The sequence below is a fragment of the Podarcis filfolensis genome (assembly GCF_964270895.1).
Source record: "Podarcis filfolensis genome assembly, chromosome: 7".
Taxonomy (NCBI): Eukaryota; Metazoa; Chordata; class Lepidosauria; order Squamata; family Lacertidae; genus Podarcis; species Podarcis filfolensis.
In genome coordinates, this window is record NC_139603.1 from 56,697,088 (window position 1) to 56,711,221 (window position 14,134).

General features: G+C 43.0%; 1 protein-coding gene across 1 annotated transcript in view; it reads right to left on the bottom strand.

The window, feature by feature from the left end:
- Positions 1-14,134, bottom strand: part of CYP7B1 (cytochrome P450 family 7 subfamily B member 1) — a 106,385-nt gene that overhangs the window by 65,348 nt on the left and 26,903 nt on the right. The window lies entirely within an intron of this gene.

The window sequence follows — 14,134 nt, forward strand, 5'->3', positions numbered from 1 at the left end:
CGAGATGGGCGCGCAACCCCAGAGTCGGTCACGACTGGCCCGTAAGGGCAGGGGTACCTTTACCTTTACAGTGGGCAGAGGGGACTTTGCTTGTGCTGTGTCCTGGTTGCAGGTTCCTCACAGGCATCTAGTTGGCCTGTGAGAGAACAGGATGTTGGACTAGATGGGCTACTGGCCTGATCAGGAAGGCTTCTCTTATGTTTTTACGTCATTAAAATTATTTTTACTTCCTTCTGCCTGCTCACTCATGTAAAATAAATAATGCAATTGTCTATAGTAGCAACATTCTAAAACTAAGCTCTCTTAGTTGATTTTATATCTTGTTACATTCATGCTGTTGTTGTTATGCTATTCGAGACAGCAAGGAGTGTGTCTAGTTGCAGAAATTTGTGAGACAACACATGGCATGTAAGAGACATTCTATGAAGGAAGTAGTCCTAGAACCCAAGGACCTTCCAGATGGGCCTCCAGATGTTATTGGATTACAACTCCCATCATTCCTGACCATTATTATCCATGCTGGCTGGGGCTGATAGAGTTTGGAGTCCCAGAACATCTGTGGGGCCATACGCTTCTCATTTCTGCTTCACCACAACTTGTTTCAGGGACCGCGCATCACATTTCACCACTAGAGGTGAAATGGGAAGTGCTACTCACTCCTCAATTCTATGCTTACTGAGTTATCTCTTGTATGCAAGGGCCGAGTAGATTTGTGGATATTATGTTGCTGTCTCCGATAGAGGGACGTGGGTGCTAACCCCAGAAAACGTGCTGTGCTCTTGTTCCAGTACTACTGGGACCCTTCCGTCCTACTGCGTTATCTTCTTTACTAAGATCATTTGCCTACTATTGTTACTCTTATTTAGGCTGAGTAAGAATGCCATGAGGCAAAGCTACTATTGTGTCGGCCAGTATAGCAGTGTGGTTGAGAATGTTAGAATCTTCACTTGCATATTGGATGCAAAAACAACAAATGTTTTGTAAGTGGAGAGAAATCCTTGGTGGCTGAATTTAAATAACTCCATAGCTGTAGGTCTTTCCCCCCATGAGTCACTTGCCTAACTCTGCTAGACACATCCAAGCTTTGGGAAAGACCTCATTCCTGATTAGTAACTTGGTGGCTACAGGCAGTTCCTTCTTGGTATACAATCTGACTAGAGCACTTAGAGATACAGTTTAATTTTGAGCTATTCCACTTTCCAGACAATCAACACACTAATGCTTATTTTGGGAAGCTTCATTTCATATCAGGTCCTATCTGTTGGCCACCCCCACTTTCCATTTGTACTTTCCATTGTGTATCATAAATTTCTGACAGGACATCCATTGTACCTTAAAATGTGTTGGGATACTCTTCAAGTGATAGCTTTTTTCTTCATATCAAAAATATTCTTAAAAGTGATTGCCATTCAACTTTGTTAAGAGTTAATTTCTCAGTTCAGAAACACTGAAAATCTGTGCAGATATAACATTGTAAATGTGTTTGGTCTATGTAAAATGAACTGCATGTTAGTTAATATCAAATGTGTTTACCTGTTTATGCATGCCAATATCATCGCCCCTAGATGTTATTCTACTTTGCCTGGATTTGTTCTTCGAAGAGCAGTGCTTCTTCATGAGTCTAAATCATATCCCACTGGCTAGGGAGCATTCCAGGAAATCTGAGCGATGTCAGGGTATGAGCAAGATATGTGTTTATACATCTGGAATGAGTTTATACAGAATATAGTAGACTATTAACATCTATATATGTATTAGGATAATAACACTATATCAGTTTATGTAAGAATGTATGGGAGTATATTGTGTGTGTGTGTGTATGCATCTTTGTTCTTTTCCATCCTTACTTTATTTCTTTATAATTGTAATTCTTTCAATAAAAATATTAATAAAAACAAGCAAGCAAATGCAAATTAGGCCCTCTCAAAAACATTATTTGCAAGCCCCCTTCAAACAGTGGCTTCAACGTCCAATTTATGAAGATGCCAGGATATGTGTTTGTGCATGTGCAACATGCAGCCATGATTTAGGCTGTAAGAGAAGTCTCTCTAGATGAAGCAGGCCTGGGGAAACCTCAGGACCTGGGGCCAAATGTGGACCTCTGGGCCAATCTATGTAGCCTGTGGGACTCTTCTCAGGCCACACCCCCTTTGTAGGTCACACCTCTCACTGGTCCTACTCTATGCCCTCCTCAAGAGTTTTTGCTTGGCTGGAATGTGTTCTTGAACTGAAATACTGCCAGTGTGGTGTAGTGGTTAAGAGTGGTGGACTCGTAATCTGGTGAACCGGGTTCGCTTCCCTGCTCCTCCACATGCAGCTGCTGGGTGACCTTGGGCTAGTCACACTTCTCTGAAGTCTCTCAGCCCCACTCACCTCACAGAGTGTTCGTTGTGGGGGAGGAAGGGAAAGGAGAATGTTAGCCGCTTTGAGACTCCTTAGGGTAGTGATAAAGCGGGATATCAAATCCAAACTCCTCTTCTTCTTCTCTTGATTGTTTGGATGAAGAATGGAGCCATATGCATGTATCTCTATCTAAAAACCTCTAACTGTTGCAGGGCTAACTTTTGTCACATCTGTTGCTGTACCTGCTGGTATACAGCCCTCAGAAGGTTGACCAGCAGGAGATGCAGCCCCTGGGGTAAAAAAAAAGTCCTTCACCCCTGAGAGTGAGAAAGGGCATGGTTCTTGACTTGCATCCGGCTGTTTTCTAAGCCATGGCGTACGTAAGTACTGCTTCACCTGACTTTCTGAAGCTGCTGTCTGCTTCTTCCAGGCAGTGACTGCAGACAGATGGGACAGTGTGGTTACTGGAGTAATATACAGATAAAGGGATAGAGGACTGGCACCCTCTCCAACTTGGCTGGTTCTGGGCTTTTCTCTCTGCACCAGGCTGTTAGCTTCATTTGCTTTTCTAAAGCCAAAACTGGAGATCTCCTAGAAATATGGTGGCTGGTTTCACTAGACTTCTGGTGCATATTTCCCTACCATAATTTCAATTTAATTTCAATTTACAATTCAATTTCAGTGCATTCAGTTCATGCACCACTGCCAGAAAGAATCCCAAAGCAAATTACAGAAACTACAACTTATAAGATATAATGTACAATAAAATGCATTAAAACAAAACAAGAATACTGTAACTGTTCATCCACTTTTGGTTAAAGTTGTAACCAGATATTTTTCTTATTTTTAAGTACAGAGACGTTATTCTCCAAGTTTCCTTTTTCTTAAGGGATATTAGCTCTTCCAGAATGCACTCTTTAGACTGGGGGCGGGGGCAGGGCGGGGCAGGGCACACTAAGCAAGAGTTGGGATGGGGGAAGGGGTTGCTGAAGGGAATTTTTGACAGTGGTCAAGAAAATTCCCTAGGTAATCCACTAATGATGTTAAAATTGGCAGGAAAAGTGGGGGACATACACAGTGGCATAGCAAGGTCAGATAGTACCCAGTACGGAAAATTTATTGTCACCCCACACACATTGAATTATTATTATTATTGCCAGCAAAAATGGTGTGACTTTATTTCATTTTTTGGGGGAAGCCAGAGTTGTTGAGCTTTTTTTCCGAAAGCCACAACATCTCTCACAGACATTTGAGTGCCACACCCCCCCTCGGAGGTGACACCTGGGGCGGACCACACCCACCTTGCTCCGCCCCTGGACATACAAGGGATGGGAGAATGGAACAACTCAGCTAGGAATGCTCCAATTATTTGATTGATTGGCTGTACATCCCAGCTTTTTCTCTAGGTCCAACTCATGAGGTTCAGTCCCTGGCATCTCGAGGTAGCAGTGGTAATACCCCCCATGTGAAACCTTGAAGTGCCATTGGGGGCAAGTGTAGACTAAAGGTAAAGGTAAAGGGACCCCTGACCATTAGGTCCAGTCGTGACCGACTCTGGGGTGGCGGCGCTCATCTCGCTTTACTGGCCAAGGGAGCCGGCGTACAGCTTCCAGGTCATGTGGCCAGCATGACTAAGCTGCTTCTGGCGAACCAGAGCTGCACACGGAAACACCGTTTACCTCCCTGCCGGAGCGGTACCTATTTATCTACTTGCACTTTGACGTGCTTTCGAACTGCTAGGTTGGCAGGAGCAGGGACCGAGCAACGGGAGCTCACCCCGTCGCGGGGATTCAAACCGCCGACCTTCTGATTGGCAAGTCCTAGGCTCTGTGGTTTAACCCACAGCGCCACCCGCGTCCTAAGTGTAGACTATGTTCCTATATCTCATATGAAGAACTAAAAGATTATCAGTGACATTATCAAGTATCTCATCAGCTGGGAGCCCCACTGGTAACAGACGATGCTGGTGGGAAAACGAAGTACAACCAATGGCAACAGATAAAAGGATAACCCAAACAAATCTGCAAATCATGACACTCTCCCTACAGAAACTGATATAAACAGACTAGACAAGGCAGAAAGCATTAGCAAAGCTATTTTAATGCCATGTTAGTCAGTGCAGATGGTCATCATTTTAGTACATCCCACCTTCCTTATTTAGTGTTACCAACACAAAGTTGTTAGTACTTTGATTTTTTACTGCTGCATTTATATTGTTTAGCTTTCAGTTCTTTATTGCTGGCAAGATACAGCCGATCTAGGCCATGTGACGCATGTTTCCTGATGGTCACTTGAACACACCATCCATTATCTGCATTCTGAGATGCTACCATTCAAATTGATGCTTTTGAATTATGGTGCTGGAGGAGACTCTTGAGAGTCCCATGGACTGCAAGAAGATCAAACCTATCCATTCTGAAGGAAATCAGCCCTGAGTGCTCACTGGAAGGACAGATCGTGAAGCTGAGGCTCCAATACTTTGGCCACCTCATGAGAAGAGAAGACTCCCTGGAAAAGACCCTGATGTTGGGAAAGAGTGAGGGCACAAGGAGAAGGGGACGACAGAGGACAAGATGGTTGGATAGTGTTCTCGAAGCTACCAGCATGAGTTTGACCAAACTGCGGGAGGCAGTGGAAGACAGGAGTGCCTGGCGTGCTCTGGTCCATGGGGTCACGAAGAGTCGGACATGACTGAATGACTAAACAACAACAACAACCATTCAAATAAGAATTTGCCATGTGCTTTTCCCTGACTTAGCAGAACTGGGTACAGTGTGACGAACAGTCCGCTACAATTTGGTTACTAAAAGATTATTGGTTAAGTTAACTTCACGCATACCACATTGTAAATTGTCGGGGTACATTACCTAACTACAATTGGAGTCAGGTTTGTTGCACTCATTTCTGCCTTTGGATTTTCATTCAACAACAAATAAAGTCTGGTAGTAGAAATCTGTGAGAAAACAACTAAGTTACAACTTGGGGTCAGAATTGCATTATTATTTTGATTTTTGGTTTGGAAGTTGACTGGTAACTTAATCCATTCCAATGAAATTTGTTGATTTTTATGGTATAGTTATAGTTACCAAGTCACTACTGCCATTTTAATTGGAGCTTAAAATATGAAATATTCAGAACTAAATAAAAACAAGATGTCCTCATGTATAGTAATTGCCTGATCATACAAATACTTATTAAATATAAACACATATGCTTTTGTAGATTTGTTAGAAAGATTTGTTAATTGCTTAATGAAAGATGTCTTTCAGCCACTAATGTCTTCATTTAGTTCGACAGATTAAATTTTATATGAGGAGATATTAGTATGCAAGCAATGAAGTGACAAGGCCAACTGAAAAAGCTTAGATGTTAATGGATGAAGTGCAGCTATATTCTAAACTAAAATCTATAACCTTCAAGGAATAAGCTGAAGATGATCTTTCATGGATTTTTATTTATTTATAAAAGCCATATTTAATAGAGCAGTGAACATGACAATATGTTTTGATTCAGTCACTGTTTCTATCATAAATAAATTATGAAATCTTTAAACTGTGCATGAAACTGGAGTGAATGATTCTTAATGAGCAATAAAAAAAAAGTCATTTTCCGATGCTGCAAAAAAACCAAAAAAAAAAACCCCACCACCCTCCACTTCGCTGACATTTAGAAGTCCAAGCAAATATATTTAGTAATTATCCTGCTTATAGCAATTCCAGTTTGCATTTAGCAAAACCAATCCGCTTTAATTGATTAATAAGTGCTAATGTCAACAATTTTTGCAAAGGGAAACTGCTGGCAATGCCAGCAGACCTGCATCTTCAGATTTTTTGCTTCGAGCTAGAGCTTAGTCTGGCATGATCTTTTCTCTCCCCGCCCCCCCCCCCCAGTAGGGTGCATGAGCCCTCTAGCTTCCAAGTGTGTTTCCTACTGCGGTTACATCTTGGCCAGGATACAGATGCTCTGAACAAGACTTTGCATCGACAATGGGGTCATCCCACCACCTTCTTTTCAGTTCGGTATGATCGGTACAAACAATAGTTTGATTTTGATTGCTCCATAGCACGCTTGGGTAGAGCCTCTGAATGCAAGAGAATTGCTCCAAAACAATGGTCTGGTTCATCATCCAAAGCGTCCCTTTTCAGACAGCTGCCTCTGCCACACTCACCCTGACAAACGTCCAGAAAAACAGATGGTTTCAGCATTCATGGGCAGTTTAGTGAAAACCCCAGAGTCAACTATTCAAGACATTGTATCACAAAGCTGAGAAAAAGAGCATTTTTGATGCAAAAAATAAAAAATGCATGTTAAAATTCTGCTCATACACAGTGACATCACAGAGTGGGGGGGTTTTTAAAAAAAGGTCATGTTGTAACAAAACCCTTTATACACTGAATAAAGAATTTTGTTATAACACAACCTGTTTTTTTTTAAAAAAAGCCACTGTATGCGAACAGAATTTTTAAATGCATTTTTAGTATCAACCAATGACCCTTTTTAGCATCTTAATGATACGCCTTGAGTAGCCGAGGTAGTGTTGTGAGCACACTGTACACAAAGACGTCCTGCCTAAAACATACAACCACAATGTTCAACTGCAGAATAGTGACACTGACAAGGAAAAATTTGTCTTGGCTTCAACTTCCCTGCTTGTGTGTTGCCCATTAAAAGGAAGCTGGGTTCTCTTACCATCTTTTATAGTTTTGCATTTAACTGACTCGACTGTTACACAAGTTGGCTAAACAGAAACATGTCGTCCAAGCGAGATTCTCCCCACTCCTGCTCTACAGAATTCTTTCTGCTGTGATGGGGGCTGCCCGTCCAGTATCTACTGAGAGGGGATGTGAACTCAGAGGACGCCCACCTTTGCCAACCCAATGTCCTCTCTTTTCTCAGTTCATTCAGCAGCAAAGGAATAGTTCCACTTCACTAGCAAAGGATGAAGGCCCCCAAGCAAACACCCGCCGACAAGAGAACCAACAAGCAAGAAGGCACTGTAAACATTGGTCCCATATCCCATGAGCTCTTGAAACATGGGCATTGATAGCCCAGAGTTACTTCCACACTGCCCTCTGCTGCCAGGAGAGAACAGGATCTGTCAGGATGAGAACGACTGCATGCAGCTGCCCCATTTAGAGGTAGTTTGGGGGTAGCAAGAGGAAGGTTGTTTGGATCCCTGGCTACTTTCCGCACCTCAGACTTCTTTTTCCAATATTCTTGCATAAACAGCAGCCAGACAGAATGAGAGACAGAGAGACAGACATTGTTCTCATTTAGGGGGATCTGAAATGGTGCTCCTTAAAATACCAACGCGTCGTGGGACACGGGTGGCGCTGTGGGTTAAACCACAGAGCCTAGGACTTGCTGATCAGAAGGTCAGCGGTTCGAATCCCCGTGACGGGGTGAGCTCCCGTTGCTCGGTCCCTGCTCCTGCCAACCCAGCACTTCGAAAGCACATCAAAGTGCAAGTAGATAAATAGGTACCGCTCCGGCGGAAAGGTAAACGGCGTTTCAGTGTGCTGCTCTGGTTTGCCAGAAGTGGCTTAGTCATGCTGGCCACATGACCCAGAAGCTGTACGCCAGCTCCCTCGGCCAATAAAGCGAGATGAGCGCCGCAAGCCCAGAGTCGGTCACGACTGGACCAAATGGTCAGGGGTCCCTTTACCTTTACCTTTACTTTAAAACACCAACAGGGAAGGTCTTTCACCCATACCACCTCCTACTCCCAGTATGGATGGGTGGCAGGGGGGTTCAGCACAGACTGTGCACATCGATGGAAAATATACTTGCCTTTTATTGCAAAATTTCTTACACTTTCTAATATGCATTATCCTATTAAGGCTAAAAAAGAACATAAAACAGAATAGTATTAAAATAAATGGCAATTCTTTCCTAACCAATTTAGTTCTACTGAAATCAGGGAGCCTTCCTTCCAAGGACCTTACTTCCTAATAATGCTTATCTTTTAGTGTGTGGAGTTATGTCTTTCAAAAATATTTTTTACTTACGTATTTTAGATTGTTTTATACTTGGCTTTAAATGTGCATTTTTGTAGTCTTAGTTTCTTGGGGGGGGGAGGGGGAGTGACTAATAAGTACAACTAATAAGGCGCATACAAAATTAAAGTACACTTATGAGGAAGTAGCTTCAATGAAATCAGATGAACCACTTCCTTTTAAGTGTGCTCAAATTCTTAGAAAATTTATTGGGAAGTTAAATACTTGGAGGAAAATATTTGTTGATTTCAACCAGCTTGTGTTTAGGGAAAGAAAACCCTGCCATTTAATTTTTAAAAAAAAGAATATAACAAGACATGCCATTTACCTTCATTGCAAATGTGCATTCCATGCCTAATGCCTCTTAATTTTTCTTAAGGAAATAATACATCATACTTTAATTGAACCCACAAAGTTCTGCAGGACAGATACTGCAGGTGTAAAAGGTGTGGGGTGTTCACATTCAACAAGTGTACAATTTGTGTGCACAACAGGTGAGCTGTAGAAATCAGTATGTGTGAGGGTTGCCATATTTCAAAATCCAGACAGAAAAGTTTTCGAGCTATTTCCGAGGAAAATCGGCAAAAACGACACTGCCGTCATGGGCTTCCATACGTTTGGATTTTCCCAGACATTTAGCCAATTTCCACCTGGACACTGCTTGTGGCTGCAGTATTCCAGAAATATCTGGGAAATTCCAGATGTATTCCAGCCCTAATATTTGTGCCCTTTTTCACATAAACACTTGTGCATGCATAGACACAACTGTGTTCATTGTAACATCTGAACAAGCCTACATCATCTTTCCAGGGATTGGGGGAAGCTCTCGTTCATAAGCAGCCATATGTTCCCTTTTCTGAAAAAGAGGGCTTCAAGGCCTGCTGGTAAGAACCGGAGTGATGTCATGAAGCCAGCAGTTTTCTTCATCCTCATTCTGCAACTCCTGACAATCTTGAATCCCATCCCTTTCTTCGTTTCCCTAAAAAGACTGATAGTTGATAGTTCTTCTGTTGGTTTCTGGTGATCCTGTGCTTCTCCAGGCATGGACCCCCTAAGTCTATCAGCTTCCCACCCTCCGTCTCTCACCCCTTCAGCTCTTTTGACCTCTTTCTTTTTCTTGTACAGAGAAGTCTTGCACATCCTCCTCTGGGGCCAAGATTTTCCACCTTTGTTACCCGCTCCCTCTGGTTCCAGATTCTCTCGGGGGACACTGCCACCTCCTGTTGCTGTCAAGTCAAAGCAACAGCAGTCGCAGCCAAGACAGGTGACTCCACCCCTAACAAGGGAGTAGAGATGAGCTACAGCAAAGGCCAAGTTGCCCCTCACAGAACAGCCACGTAAATCCCCTTTTCAGGTCAAAAAAGAATGACTGATCAAAGGACATTCTGCTTTACTTAATAAGTGTGTGTGCTGTGTGGGTGATTTTGAATTGCGACTGCAGCATGAGGGAAGGTTTTACCCTTCTCTCCTCAGCTGTGATTTCTGACCCCAAAAAGGGCATATCTGCATTGCAATGAGCAATGGGGCAGGGAGCTCCCATTGGTGCCAATTGGAGCCTCCCCACCCCCCACCACTTATTTCAGCACAGGGAGGTTTTTTTCCTTTGCAGAAACTGCAGCTTGGAAGATATTCCCTTGTTCTGCAGTCCCAATTAGAAATCATCCCTTCCCAGAGAAGAGTCTGAAGCCTTGCCTACCAATCTCATGCCTTTTCAGTACCCCCAAACCCTGTCCTTTCAATAACTCATCCATGTGACCCTCTAGCACCAAAACCTTCTATGCCATAGGGGGCTAATCCTGCGCAGAAGTATTCACTGAATATTCACAGAGAAGCTGCCATATTAGCACTGGTAATAATCGGTGTCAAATTTCCATTCCTTGTAAAATTTGATGTGCTTATATGTTACCCTATTTCTGAAAAGTATTGCTTTTCCTTAACTATTGAAAATTAACAGGTAAATTTTGCCATCTAAAAATCCAGCTTCTTTATAAAAAAGTTTTCCTAGTAATTGGTAATATCCATTATAGAACCTTGGAAGACATAGACATATGAATAATTAATTTCATAAAAGTTGTGATTCCTTATTTTTATTGATTGATTGATTGATTAGATTTGTATACCTCCCTTTATCCGTAGATCTCAGGGCAGTTCACAACATAAACATGCAAGATAAAAACTCAAAATACATAATAAGAACACCACCACCGCAAACCAATAAACCCCCTAACCCCACCCCCTGCCACAAACACATTCATAAGTATTTTATTTTTTTTATTTAATTACTGAGTACTGCTTACCAGCAGAAAGCCAGGCCCCAAATCACAAAAAACCTTTCTTTAGAAAAACAAGGTTCTTTAGATCTGTTGGCATGGGTAAGACGAGAGTCCTTAAAAAAGCAGTCTCCTTTTGATTTCTCATGTATTTGGAGGAAGAGAGAAAGTAGCGGAATTAAGAAGAATACTCCTTTAAACCTCCACCATTCCCCCCCCTGTTGAGTTAATCACATGTGACAATGATTTGAGCCTGTATTCAGAACCTGTTAAGTATTCTGTCCAGCTGAAATACAAACACTGTTTCAATTACTACAGGAGGCAGGTACGTATTAAAAAGACAGTGACTTCCTTCAGTTCAAAAGAGACCCGTGAATTTACATGCGTCTATGCAAGCGTGGATGTATAGGCAGGCTGGTGATCAAGTGGTCATAAACAGTTTCTCCTATTGTGCCTAAGATTTAAACAAACAATCATGACTTTCCAGAATACAACTCCAACCCATTAGTGATATAGGAGTTCAGAGCAGGAAGAATGATGGCACGTTACAAAATTCAGCAGAGAGATAATAATTTTCACGCTACTCGATAGCTGCAGTTCAGGGTGGGTTTTTCTTTTATGCTGTGGGTTTTACAATCTAAACACAGAAATTAAATTCCCATAGTCATAACTCATATCCTCCAATTGCTCCAAAATGGACATTAAGCTCCTCAAAGGGGTTGACAAATTATAGCTGCTGATTTAGAAGACTGTAATATGACAAAATAGACCTCAAGTCCTCAAGCCTGGTGGAGACAGGGCAATTCCAAGGAGGATGATTTCTGTATGATCTGCCCTCTGCCGTTCATTCAAGAAAAAGCTGCCACTGCTCTGCTCACCATTTATTTGGTGCTAAGAATGCTAGGGACGCGGGTGGCGCTGTGGGTTAAACCACAGAGCCTAGGACTTGCCGATCAGAAGGTCAGTAGTTCGAATCCCCACAACGGGGTGAGCTTCCGTTGCTCGGTCCCTGCTCCTGCCAACCTAGCAGTTCGAAAGCACATCAAAGTGCAAGTAAATAAATAGGTACCGCTCTGGTGGGAAGGTAAACGGCATTTCCGTGCGCTGCTCTGGTTCGCCAGAAGTGGCTTAGTCATGCTGGCCACATGACCCGGAAGCTGTACGCTGGCTCCCTTGGCCAGTAAAGCGAGATGAGCGCCGCAACCCCAGAGTCGGTCATGACTGGACCTAATGGTCAGGGGTCCCTTTACCTTTACCTTTAAGAATGCACTAGGTACATTGTATAGGACAAAGAAGTGGCGTGGTCATTCATAGGAACAGCAGATTGCCTTAGGTCAGGGATAGAGAGTTTATGGCTCTCCAGAAGCCAAACTACAGTACCCAACATCCTTCAACATTGGCCATGGTGGCTGGGATTAATGGAAATGGGAGTACAACAACATCTGGAGGGCCATATCCCTGCAGTGGGTGAACAAGGAAGGAATGGGAAGAGAGGTTAGCTACTGACAACAAAGAACAAGGGATATCTTGGGAAGGTGAGGTGCACTGGCTGCCAATTAGTTTCCAGGCCCAATTCAAGGTGCTAGTTTTGACCTATACTGACTTAAGTAGCTCAGAACCACAATACCTCGACTGCCTCTCCCCATATGAACCAACCCAGACCCTGCTATCATCTTCTGAGGCCCTTCTTTGTGCGCCTCCTTCCCACGAGGTCTGGAGTGTGGCTTGCCTAGTGGCTTCATTATACACGTTTAGGGAGCAGGAAAAATATTCCTCTTCAACCAGACCTTTGGCTGATTAATGTCCTGTATCATTTTAAATGTATTTGTGGGAGAGGGGTTATTGTTTTGCTTTGGTTTTGTTTTATTATGTATTTTATCTTGTATTTTTATATTGTGAACAGCCTCGAGATTTTCAAATGAAGGGTGGTATGCTATTTAACAAAACAAACAACAAGAAGACGCATCCATCCCAATTTGCTTGTGCAGTGCTTATATGTCTTCCCATTATGCACTTTCCAGTGCATTTTGCCAGCACTCTCCTAACCACAAAAGGTCTGGTTTGTTGGTTGGTTTTAAGTAGATTTGTTACATTAAAGTAACTAAGTGCTTTAATTCACTTTAATTTCAGAAACTTAAGTTTCTGATATCTGCTTGAATCCCTCCTGCAAAATACAAACAACCTGGAGGTGACCCAAGACACAGCGGTACAAACAGACAGAAGGAAGCTGTCCCAGTATTGCACCAGGGAGGAAAACAGAGGGAGAGATACAAAATTTTTTACTTGCACCAAGGCTGTAAGAGAAGACAAGGTAGGAAAAACAGGGTGCAATTGAACACAACACCACTGTGGGGGTGCTGCAGGAAATGGTAGCTGCAGATTGTTTCCCCTGTCTCTGTTCAACTCCAATCTAGCTTAGTAAGGGAAATGTGCAACATCCGGGTTCTTGCTCCACATCACTGGCTACTGTATAGGGGGAAGGAGGCAGGGAAACAGACAGTGTGATGACGTCATATCACACACTACAATTGCTAAACATTATGGGGCGATCTGGTTCGCCAGAAGCGGCTTAGTCATGCTGGCCACATGACCCAGAAGCTGTACGCCGGCTCCCTCGGCCAATAAAGCGAGATGAGCGCAACCCCAGAGTCGGCCACGACTGGACCTGGGTCCCTTTACCTTTACCTTATGGGCAGCAGTCCCAGGTGAGCCAAGGGAAAATCATTGCCAAGTCAATGACAGTCAAGGACAAACCACAAAGCAGGGTCCAGCATCAAAAATCTGACTAAGGAATAAGCAAGGATGCAAGAACATATGAGAGCTCAATGAGCTGCTTAAGCAAAGCTCAGGTAGAACATGAAGCCCCGTATATACTCTGTCCTGCCCAGAAGAATCAATTAGCCAGCCTGGGTGGATGGGGAGAGTGAGCCCAGTAAGTTCTTCAAGTTGCCAGCTGCAATTCAGTGATCCATCACATTGGGCAGCTGCAGACTGGTCCAGCAGTTCCTGCACCCATCATCACACTAGTTCTAGCCGCAATTGAGGAAAGGATATTGAAAGGTTTCAAAGCAATAACTAAATGTGTCAGATTCAAACAGTATCAGGGAGCACATCTTTAAACAAAACAAAACAAAACAAAAACATTCTGAAAGTTTTATGAATTACCCTGCCAATTGGAAATCACAGGTGGCCACTTGAAGGGGATGGTGTGGTCTTAATAACCTAAAGCATTTTATGTAGACAGTTTAAAAGCATCTAGCATTTGTCTGATTTTCACCAAGACCATGGTGTTTGTGGGAGGTCTAGATAAGAGACATGCTATCAAGATTCTCTGTACTGTTCACAATTAATTGCTGCAGCACATATAGCCAGCTGGGATGCAATGCTCTCTTCCAGCAAAAGTCAATTTGAGACTCACCATCATTCTATTGTTTCCATGTCTTCTTCAACAGGTCTCAGTGCCACATAGTGTAGGTTTGGATTTGCAGGTGGCATGGGGGTCAATTTCTTGGAGAAGAGGGGAAA